We start from the raw sequence: 11,004 nt of genomic DNA on the forward strand, positions 1-11,004 counted from the left end.
ATAAACTAGGCAATAATGTGTACATGCATGTATGTAAACAAGTGTGTGTGTGTGTGTGTGTGTAAGTGCTTCATTGAGATATATTGGGTCCCAATAAGTGCTTGCCCAAGTGGCTACGGTAATCCAGCTCTGTGATTCTTTTTGTTTGCAAGTTCTTTTTACAATGAAGTGATTTTATAAATAAAAATAAATAAGAATAAAATCTGTAATTATATATGGGGAAAACAAAATTAAACACTCCAATAATAAATATGAGCAAATGATCGCCTACAAGGCTGATCCTTGCAGCGGTATTAACAATGAGACCAAAAACAAATATTTGCTTTATCCGTACAATAAAATATACAATCCACTTCAAAGGTGTATGATAGCTTCATTACACTGAAAGACAATTTACAAGGTGTGTGTATCTGTGTGTGTGTGTGTGTGTGTGTGTATGTCTATGTCTGAGTATTTGTATCTGTATTTGCATATGTGTATTCCTGTGTCTGTATGTGTGTATGTATGTATCTGTGTATATGTACGTGTATATGTCTCTGTGTGTGTCTGTGTATATGTGTTTGTGTGTCTATGTGTGTTTGTGTGTGTGCATATATGTGCTGTGTGAGTGTGTCTATATGTGTGTATGTATGTGTCTGTATGTATGTCTGTATGTGTGAGCGTCTGTGTCCATATGTGTGTATGTGTCTGTGTATGTGCCTGTATGTGTGTGTGCATGTATGTGTCTGTGTGTGTGTCTATGTCTGTGTGTGCATCTGTGTCTGTGTGTATGTGTCTATAGGCGTGTGTCTGTGTGTGTTTGGTCTTCAAATAACATTGCGCCACATAATACTTCTGCTAAAAGCCCTATGCACAATGTCACTGTCACCATTCTGCTGATAAAACGAAGAATCAATCAAAAGCAAAGTAACCGAATTTCTATCCCACATCACATGACTTTTCATTTCATCTAAACAGCAGGAATGTGTAACGCTGTGCTTACAAGAAGTCATGTTCCTATAGGCAAGTGAGTAAAATCTTTGGAGTGCCACTATAGTAGTATAAACTCCAGTTTATCCATTTTGTCTCTAGTTCAATTTCAACGTAATTCCAGTGTACACATTTTACTGTTGTTTATTTAACATATTGAAAATTTTACCTTATGTGTTGTAAAAGTAGTAACATCTGTGATACATGTCTTAATGTGCAGAACTCATTCATGAAGCAATGTTTAAGAAAGGGAGAGTATGTCTGTGACGAATATTTGTTAATTACTCACATAAATCCCCTAAGACTCTTTCTACATTAGGTTAGAATTCCATTTTCTCCTTCTGTCAATTCAACTTTATTTTCGACAAAAAGCCGCACAGGAACACTGACTGCTAAATGTCCCATTAGCATTCTCTGACCTTCTCTGCAGCAGCGCTGTGACTGTGAACCCGCTGTGGCCATTGAGAAACACAAAGGGATGGAAAAAGCCAGTAAATGTTCTGGAGTGGCCCCAAAATGCCAAGGAACAGTTCTGAGCATGTGAGGAAAGACCAAGAAACAAATGAAAAGGCTCCACTGGCCTGTTGGGAGCAAGTAAAGCAAGGCCCTGAAGAAAAGCATGCATGGATGCAGAGACACCAGGGGCACAGGGGCACAGGAACACTCTGGAAATCTAGGGACATCAATACTTGCTCATAAATTTTCCCTCCCTAAAACAGACTATAATAAAGGAAGAAGGAAAAGCAAGCAAGGTTATTGGACAAAAAGGATGTGCATACAAGTCAAGAAGCCATTCCTGTCTTCACTCTGTTACTGTGCCGTATAGTGGGCTAGCATGGAGGAAACTTGGGGGGGAAAGCATTTAATTGGTGAAGACAAATATGGAGTTCAGGGGAAAGTTGAGAACTATCCCCGCCTCCAATAGTAACAATTTAACATTGTGATTAAAAATGGGCATTTGAGAAAGGCTGGCTCTCTCCTGTCCCCTGGGAATGGCTATGAGCCACATTCCTGGCCGCGCAAGTGTGAGAAGAAACATTGTGATGCTTCTTCTGCTTCCCCTTCCTTCCCCCTAGAGCCCGTACATGGTGGGGAGGTGCGGCAGACAGACATCACCAAAATACAGGGGGCTCTGTGGAAGAGGAGGCAGAAAGAGCCAAAGGGGATGGAGAACACCATGAAAACAAGGCCTTCCAGACACACGAGGGCTGGCGCACGGATGGACTCAGGGCAGTAAGCACAGAGCTGGCATTGGCCTGTGCCAGATGGATCTGTGCGGAGAGGGGAAGTAGACACCAGCCTCTGTCCCTAACCCAGAAGCTATCTCCCAGCGGTAACAAAGAAAACGTAAGTTCCCTCCAATAGAATCCCACTGGGTCTTCAAACCACACTCAAGGTCAGGCCCATGCCCAGCAGTAAACAGCTAGCACAAAACAAAATGGTATTTTTCGGAAAAGTTTTGCCTCATAATTTTTTGTTTGGGTTTTTTTTAATTTAAATTCACAGATCTTTTGCTTATAGTGCACAGTTTCCGGTTTTGTTTTTAATGGGTCTTCTGTGTGTGCGAATGTGTGTGTCTCAGAGTCTGTGTGTATTTCTTATGCTTTTCCTTTTCCTCCATTTTTTTCTGTTTATTTTGGCTTTACCCTATTCTGATTTGTTTTTATTTTATCTTTTATGGTCGTCGTCGTCATCGTCGTCAACAACAGCAGCAACAGCAGCATCAATGCCCGTTTATTTATGAGAGAGAAAGAAGGAGTTTGGATTTTGGCAAGTGGGGAAGTGGGGGGAGAAGAGTTGGGGGAGGGGAGCCTGTAATCAAAACAATGTATTAAAGAAAATCTACTTTCAAATTTTTAAAAACTGGGAAGTTCATTTTCTTACAGCTCAAAAGTCAAAGAACATGGCACTGAAATCTGGTCAGGGACTGTGTCCAGCAGAATACATCGTGGAAGGGCAAGTGACAACGCATGCTACCGAGGGGGCTTGCATTTTGGAGAGCAGGCAGGGTTGGCAAGAATGAAAGGCCTGGTGGAGTTGGAACCCGGCTTTCAGTGTGTTTCTGGGCAGGCTGACAGTAAACTGCCTGCTGAGGTCAGCACATTTGTCTCCTTTGCCCTCTCCAGATGTTACCTGCAGTAAAACTTTATTAGCCCAAGACAGAGCATGCGCCAGAGCCAACAGCATCGACACAGAGCTCCGTTGTTCTTTTGTCCCGATCCGGAGGTCATTATTTGATCTTACAACAGGGAGCCAGGCCTGCTCTCGGCCTTGGCGGTTTTCCTCACTCCTGCCAATCACGTTTTTCATCTTGCAAGAGGAAGCCTTTTGAGAGGCCGTGTTGATCTCTTCTTTGCTCCCATAGTGATAAAGCAAACAATCACCAGGGTCTGGTCAGAACTTCCCCAAACAGCCCCAGTTCTCACAATTCCGAGGCTTCGCTGTGCCAGAGATTTTCCTGCTCGAGAATGAATTCATTTTTCATTCATAGAGTTCATTCAGAGTTGAGAAGTCTCACAATTTGCCTTCTTTTTGCTGTAGGGACGCGTATACCAGACTGTAGAACATTCTAGTGAAAGAACACAATTTCAGAGAGTTTTGGATGATGACGTGCAGTCTTAACGTAGAAAGCCAAAGAGTCATAAACACCACACACTTATCATCAAAAGTAAAATCGTCAAGGTCTAGAATCCAAAAGAGAGTATCCGTCACATGTTGTACTGTGGGCAAGGAGTTGGGAAAATCAGAACCTTTGTGCACAGGTGACTGGTAGCAATGTAAAGAGATACTGCCCCTTTAGAACATAGTTAGGTCATGTTTCAACATAGAGTGTAATCATAGGGGTACGCCATGGCTCAGAGATTCCACTTCCATGAGCGCATCCAAAAGAAATTTGAAAACGTCTTAAAATTATGAGGGTTAAAAGCTAGAAGCACTCCAAACGACTGTTGCAATCATTATATTGGTGTTGCTGTGACAAAATACCCAAGAACGTCAGCTTAAAGGAAGGAAATATTTATTCTGCCTCGAGAGCTTCAGTCGGGTCCCCTGGGTCTCCTGAGACCACGATGAACATCGTGGGATGGGGAGCGTGTAAAAGAGGCTGGTCGTTTCCTGGATGATCGCGAGCAGAGGGAGGGATAAAGATGGAGAGACAGAACAGACACATCCCTACCGCTTCCAACTCATCCCAGACTCTGAAAGCTTCAACGTGTCCCCATAATGCGGCCGAATAATTAATCATCTGCTTCATCTAGTGATCTTGTCAGAGCCCTCCATCTGAATGCCTCCCACTGATTGGAGCCACCAACTGGACCCAACCCGACACATGAGCCTTCTGGAAGACACCTGAGATCAGGTCGCCAGCAGATACAATGTTTATAAAGTGAAAAATACATATATAATGGATTGTCCTCTGGCAGTAAATAGTAATTGAGTATTAAGACCTCATACAACATACATAGACAATCTCAGTAAAATGGATGAGGGACAAAATATCACTTGCTGGGGTGGTTTTTACATATCACAATGAATCATATATATGTATATTAGGACAAGCATATGATAGGAATTAATGGAATTGACAACAGTTATAATCCTTTATACATTAATAAAATACCAATATTTCTACTATTAGTTATAAATTGATTAATTCAATTATATCTGAAGCAGATAAGATTCATTTTTGATTAAGCAGTATCAATACTTCTGGGATATAATCAACCATTCAAACAAAATAGCTCTGGGGTTATTTTACGAACCATCTATCTCAGAAACCAATAAGCAATATTCCTCTAGAAGCTATATCTGCTCTGAGGCCAGCAAGATGGCTCAGTGGATAAAATACCTGATTCCAAGACTGAGTTCAACTCCTAGAGCCTACCTACGTGGTAGGAGAGAACAGACTCTTACAAGTTGTCCTCTAATTCCTGCATTTAAACACCCATTTGTATGCACGCATACACACAATTAGTTAAATCACTCCTTAGAAAGAGGACTCAATTGGTAGAGAAACCTGTGCAAGCGTGAAGACCTGAGTTCATACTTTTAGCACTCATGTAAAAGCCAGACACAGCAGCACATATCCACAGTTCTGGGGCTGCCAGAGGGCAGAGACAGGCAAATCCAGGGGCTTGCTGGCCGGCCAGTCTAGCCAAAATAGTGACCTCCCAGTTCAGTGAGAGACTGAACAAAGAAGACAGAGAGTGATTAAGAAAGAGGCCTGAGGTCAATTCTGGCCTCCACTCTCATGTGCATACATATACATGGGCAGCCATATATGCACACACACGAACACATCTACACCCATAACACACACACAATGTAGCCATTCTGATGACGTGGAAAGTTAGAATCACCAACCTCTGTTTTCAGAACTTCATGTCATTTCACAGACACTCATTCACAGCTGTGTTCCTCTCAGTTCTCTAAGTTAATTGCTCTCAGTCGCTATCAGGATCGGGGAAGAGTCAAAGGTCAGCCTTAAGATTCGAAATCTAGACTCGTGCTACCTCCTTGCTTTTATGACCAATCTTGGGTATATGCCTTGGTCTCAAATAGGATCCTGCTCCTCAGAATTCAGCCTCTGACCTTATATTCAGCTGCCATGAAAACGTGTGCTGCAGCCAGAAGCAGCCTTCCTTACCGAGCAGTGGGAATGAAGCCAACTCTTCCCCCTGTCCTCTGAGCAGGAGAGAGCAGGGGGTGCTCCAACACAGTGATTACAGAAAGCAGAGAAACGGCTGTACCTCAGAAAACCTGGAAATCTCCACCCCTTGTAGAAAACTAGCTTTATTCTGCATTTGAATATGTACCAATCTATTTTTGAGATAAAGTTTTACTACATAATATGGCCTGGTACTTATGATGTTGTTCAGACTGGCCTGGAACTTGTGACCTTTTTGCCTCAGCCTCAGTAATCTCGGGCTTAGAATGAAATGAAGAGACTGCCAGTCGGAGAAAACGTCATCTCTTCCATTGACTTCACGAGTGTCAACTTGCAAGGAATCAGAAAGGGAAGTTCAGTAGAAGGTTCTCCATCCCTGCTAATGAGAAGTACCGGCCTGTGTGACACAGGCCATCCTGTATCTCCATCATGAAAGGGTCTCCTCTCATGAACTACCTAGAAATGTGTTTGACAATTATCATGGAAAAAAAAATCAAAGATAAAAACGTTCAATACAGAGTAACGTTTCTCAAACAACTCACGTGTTAGAACTGCTTGACGCTTTAAAGAAACAGCTATGGTGTGAGGCTCGGTCTTAGAGGTTTGAGCAGCATGTGGTGGGAGATGGGGGCTTTATGATTTTTATCCTCGTGGGGAGCAAGGGTTCAGAACACTGTTGTGATACAGGGGAGCAGCACAGAGAGAATTTAGAGCAAGATAGGGGGACTCGGGTAACAACATCGTCTCCAGAGTGCGCGTCTAACATACGTCGAGCATATTACAAGACAAACTGAAGAGAACCAAAAATACAGATGGAAAGTTACCCATGAGCCTTCGCCGAGGCAAGGATTATATACTTTCCGTAACTCCTCACAGAATCTGGAAGACAAACAGTACTTGTGTCATTGAAGACACAGAGAAAAACAAGAAAGAGAAATACCAGGCCAGATAAAAGTCAGGAGCATTCATCTTTAAGAAGAACTGCTGTGTTACAAGGAAGAGCTAGAACTGAACCCAGAATCCCACTTGGTGATTTACGAGGATGTGCGGATGACCTGACCTGGGCATCGGCCCTGGGTCCTGTCTATGCCATCACACTCAGGGTCCACACCTACGACTTTCCGAGCTGTACTGAGTGCTGAACTCTGCTGACTGAACTGACTGGCTCTATGTCCATGTGAGAAAAACAAGTAGAAATTGTGGCGTTTTGATCTGTTTGTGTCAATCCATTAAATCACCCTTGGGGCAGCACCTTGGCAGGAGTCTTGCTCTGTCCCTGGATGGTTCTAGACTCTGAACCTTCAAACCATCAAACCATCAACCCCTTGATTTTTATTATTTTAAAATATTTTGGAAGTATTGATTTCACACAATCTCAGTGGCCACATTAAAATACTGGCTTTATCTAGAATGGCTGGAAAAACTCATCCTAAGCCAAGAGACAGTGTAACCTCCTTGTCAATGACTCCTGAAAGGAGGCTTGGGGTTTTTCAGGAGATGCAAGTCTTTTCCTTCAGTGTTTTGCTTTCAAAAAGGTTTGGAAAGTGGACGAGCTTCTGAGTGCATTTATTTTTAAATGTTTTGAGTTCAGAGAAGAAGAAGAGAGAGAGATCAAACTGGCACTTTGCAAAGAAAAAAAAAAACTTGGTTCTGAAAGAATGTGAATTGAGTAAGAAGGACAGTTGCTGTCTCATGCAGATGCCTGCCACACAGGAAGGTACTGGGGTCATTTCTCACATGCTCAGGCTCCTGAGCTGCAGGGTTCCACAGCATAACATGGTGGTCACCTCCCTCCGTCACCGGACACGGCTTGTGCACTTCCATTTCTGTGCAATAAAGATATTAAACTCTATCCTAGGCATGCAACATTTTCTCCAATGCGCTTATCCATGCTTAATTATGAGGTTTTGACACTTTAAAAAATTGTGCGGTGTTGGAGACTAAACCCGGCACCCTGTGCATGCTCTCACCACAGTGCTACACCCCGAGGCCTTCATAAGCAACATTCAAATTTTTGTACTACTTTCCCAGTTCAAATACATTCCTTTGAGTCATGTAAGACATTTATTCACTATGTTTTATTAATATATGATTTATAATAAGTAAATTATTATGCTGTTATTACTAACATTCGTTTTACTTTTGGTAGACATAAATGTTTCCAAATACCAATAAATGCTACACTTTTGATATCTGTACCACAGGGGCTGGTATGACAGCTCGATCAGCACAGTGCCTGCCGCACAAGGATGAAGGCCTGAATTTGGATCTCTAGCACTCATGCAAACTCACCAAGAAGTGGGCAAGAGTTCAATCCCGCATTGAGTCAACAACCTTTTTTCTTTTGATTCCGTGAGCACCATTCATGACCCTTACCCTAAGAGTACTGTCCTCATGTTTATACAATGCGGTAGCTGTGCAAGGAGCTAAAAACGATGTTTCTAGTTTCCACAAATAAAGGATGAGCCATTCCTCATCCTTTATGAGCACTTCCTCACCTGCATTCATGTTTGCTGAACACTAGTAGCCTGTCAGTACAAGTCTCCAGCCAAGGATGGCCAGCTAGAGATACGGAGAGGAAATGATGTCATGCCAAACACTTGTACTTGCCACGAGACCATTGGTAAATCCTCAAGTACTTCACAACAAGAGGAAGATGACCTGGGGGAAAGAGAATTTGATTTTCTGTCCACTCTGTTCCACATTCCCAGAGAGATGAAGTGGGGTTTATCCTCTATAAGCCATGTTCAAAATCAAGGACAGATAAGTCCACAGAGAGCTCATCACATACAAGAAAACTTCACGTCAGAATGTGTACGGTAAGAAAAACAAAACTTGAAACTACCTCTTGATCATCCCTATGCATGGTGGATGGATGTTAGAGTATTGAGGAATAGATGTTAGGATCAGACAAATACAGGTTTCTGCTGGTCAGCCACAAAGACTAAAGGTATGGTAAGAAAAAAACAATGGTAGTAGTGAGAGTGGTGGTAATGCTGATGATGTGATGAGGATGTGGTGATGATGGTGGTGGTGGTGGTGGTGTTAGTAGTAATCTGATAGTGATGGTGGTGATGGTGATGGCAGTGGTAGTGGTGGTGATGCTAATCTGATGGCGGTGGTAGTGGTGGTGATGCTAATCTGATGGCAGTGGTGGTGGTGGTGATGCTAATCTGATGGTGGTGGTGATGATAATCTGATGATGATGGTGATGGTGGTGGTGGTGGTGGTGGTGGTGATGATGATGGTAGTGGTGGTGTTGGTGTCGAGTGATGTGATGTTGATGGTGGTAGCAGCATTGGTTGTAGAATGTTTATAGAGGGACTTCCAATTAAAATCACACTTCAAAAAATAAAATCTGTAGCTCCCCAGAGGATCTCATCATAAAAACATCTTCAGGAAATCAGAAGGATGAATGAATTTCAACGATCCTCTTTATTTTTCCCCTCTCTATACAGATTTCAAGTTTCAGGAAAGGAGCATTTGATCGATGAGCCTCATCAGGACCAGTCGCGTGCTTAGCTTTGCCTTGTAAAATCCTTACACATTGATGAACAGTCCTATAAAGCTGTATAAAATACAGAAAGTAGAAAATTCCACCCCTGTCAAAATATAAAACAAACAGATGGGATGGATCCAAGGCAGCCAGAGATGAGCAAGGTCACTACCCTGACTGTCATGATAGGTCAGTGATGACGGCCGTCTGTGTGTGTTCAGCAGATTGTGTGTGCACTTAGACTTCCTGCTGAAACACGACAGCCGGGGTCACAGATCTCAGCCTTGTTCACACACTGACATATCACAGTCGCCGCAAATGAAACCTGGCACGTGGAAGGCACAATATTTGTTGGAAGAATGAACATCTCTAAGACTTTCTTCCTACATCTGAGACTGAGGCTTCTTGTAGACATATGAAAAATGTCTGGCAGAGAACTATAACACCAGATGCTTAAAAACTCAGATTTACAGGGGCTGGAGTACAGCTCATTGGGAGAGCGCTTGCCTGCTATGTGTGATACCCAGGGTTTGACTATGCATAAAGATTCCAATTCTAGTTACTGTTTTTATTGGGATAAATGTTGCTAGAATCATTCGCTGTAGACAACATTGATTTTTTTTTCCCCTTTTACTCCATGGATTCCCAATGAAGAAAAGCAGTTATTGATCTCAATGAAACCCATGACTTAATTCTAAAACATGATAAATAATGACCAATAATACAGCTACAGGAACAGAAAGGAAAAACTAATCTTAAATGGTTCACACATCCTTAGGGAGTATGGCAGCCTGAGAGCAGCACCAAGGTGCCATTCCCTCCAAACCCCCAGATCTAATAACCTGATTATCTTCAGGATGTCAATAACACTGCCCCTCTTTTCATTTCTCCCGGCTTGGTTGATTTCCTCAGTCTTAACCCATAGCACATCTCCCAGCAATCTGTATCAGTCTCCGAAAACCCCAACTCTGTTTCCCTCACGTTGACCCTCCATCTCTCTCACAAAGTCAATGGCCTCCATCTGAATGAGGAAGAGTGGAAACTGAGGGAGCCTGGGATGCACCCGTGTATCCTTCCTTCTAATTTCATTGAGATAGTTTTTCCCTCCTCTTTTCCAAAAGCAGATGGTCTATGCATGCTCCAAGTCAGACTTGCCCCTGTGGTAACTCGGGCATTTTGTCAGCCATAGTTTGTGCTTCGTGGGGTGCTCACTGCTCTCCTGCCCCAACCTTTGCAGTTGCCTCTTCCTCAGATGAGTTTGCTGTCCCCTTTCCAAAAGTTATTCGCATAGCTTTACTCTCTAAGCAACTGCCCCTCTGTATTTGCTATCATGGCATACAGCTCGTCTCTGTCCTCTCTCTAGGCATGCTTCAGCCCCCTGAGTTTGTCTGTGTCTGTGTCCTCATGCCTGTTCTGAGGCTGCTAAGGGTCTACAGTAGTCTGCCAGGAGCAGGACAGACAGCCACTTCCAATACCGCCATCCCAGTCTCTGCCAGTTATTGCTGGATTGCAGTTGGCTTCTCAAGGCTATTCTGTAAGAGAGAAAGTGGTGTGTACCTGTCATTCATGTCCTTGGTACTAAAAGCATCATAGTGAGATCGAAATCTGAGGCAATATCCAGACCTGAATATTAAAACTGTGAAAAGGCCATCAGTGGGAAAACGTACAAAGTCTATAGTTCAGGGAATAGCGTTACAGTCATACAAATAGCTTTAACTACTGTCCCATAGTTACGCTGAAACATGAATGAAGATTCTCTTTAATATCTTTGCCATGGGGTTGGGGATTTAGCTCAGTGGTAGAGCACTTGCCTAGCAAGCGCAAGGCCCTGGGTTCGGTCCCCAGATCCGGAAAAAAGAAAGAAAGAAAGAAA

Source organism: Rattus norvegicus, chromosome 5 (genome assembly GCF_036323735.1).
Source record: "Rattus norvegicus strain BN/NHsdMcwi chromosome 5, GRCr8, whole genome shotgun sequence".
NCBI classification, from domain to species: Eukaryota; Metazoa; Chordata; class Mammalia; order Rodentia; family Muridae; genus Rattus; species Rattus norvegicus.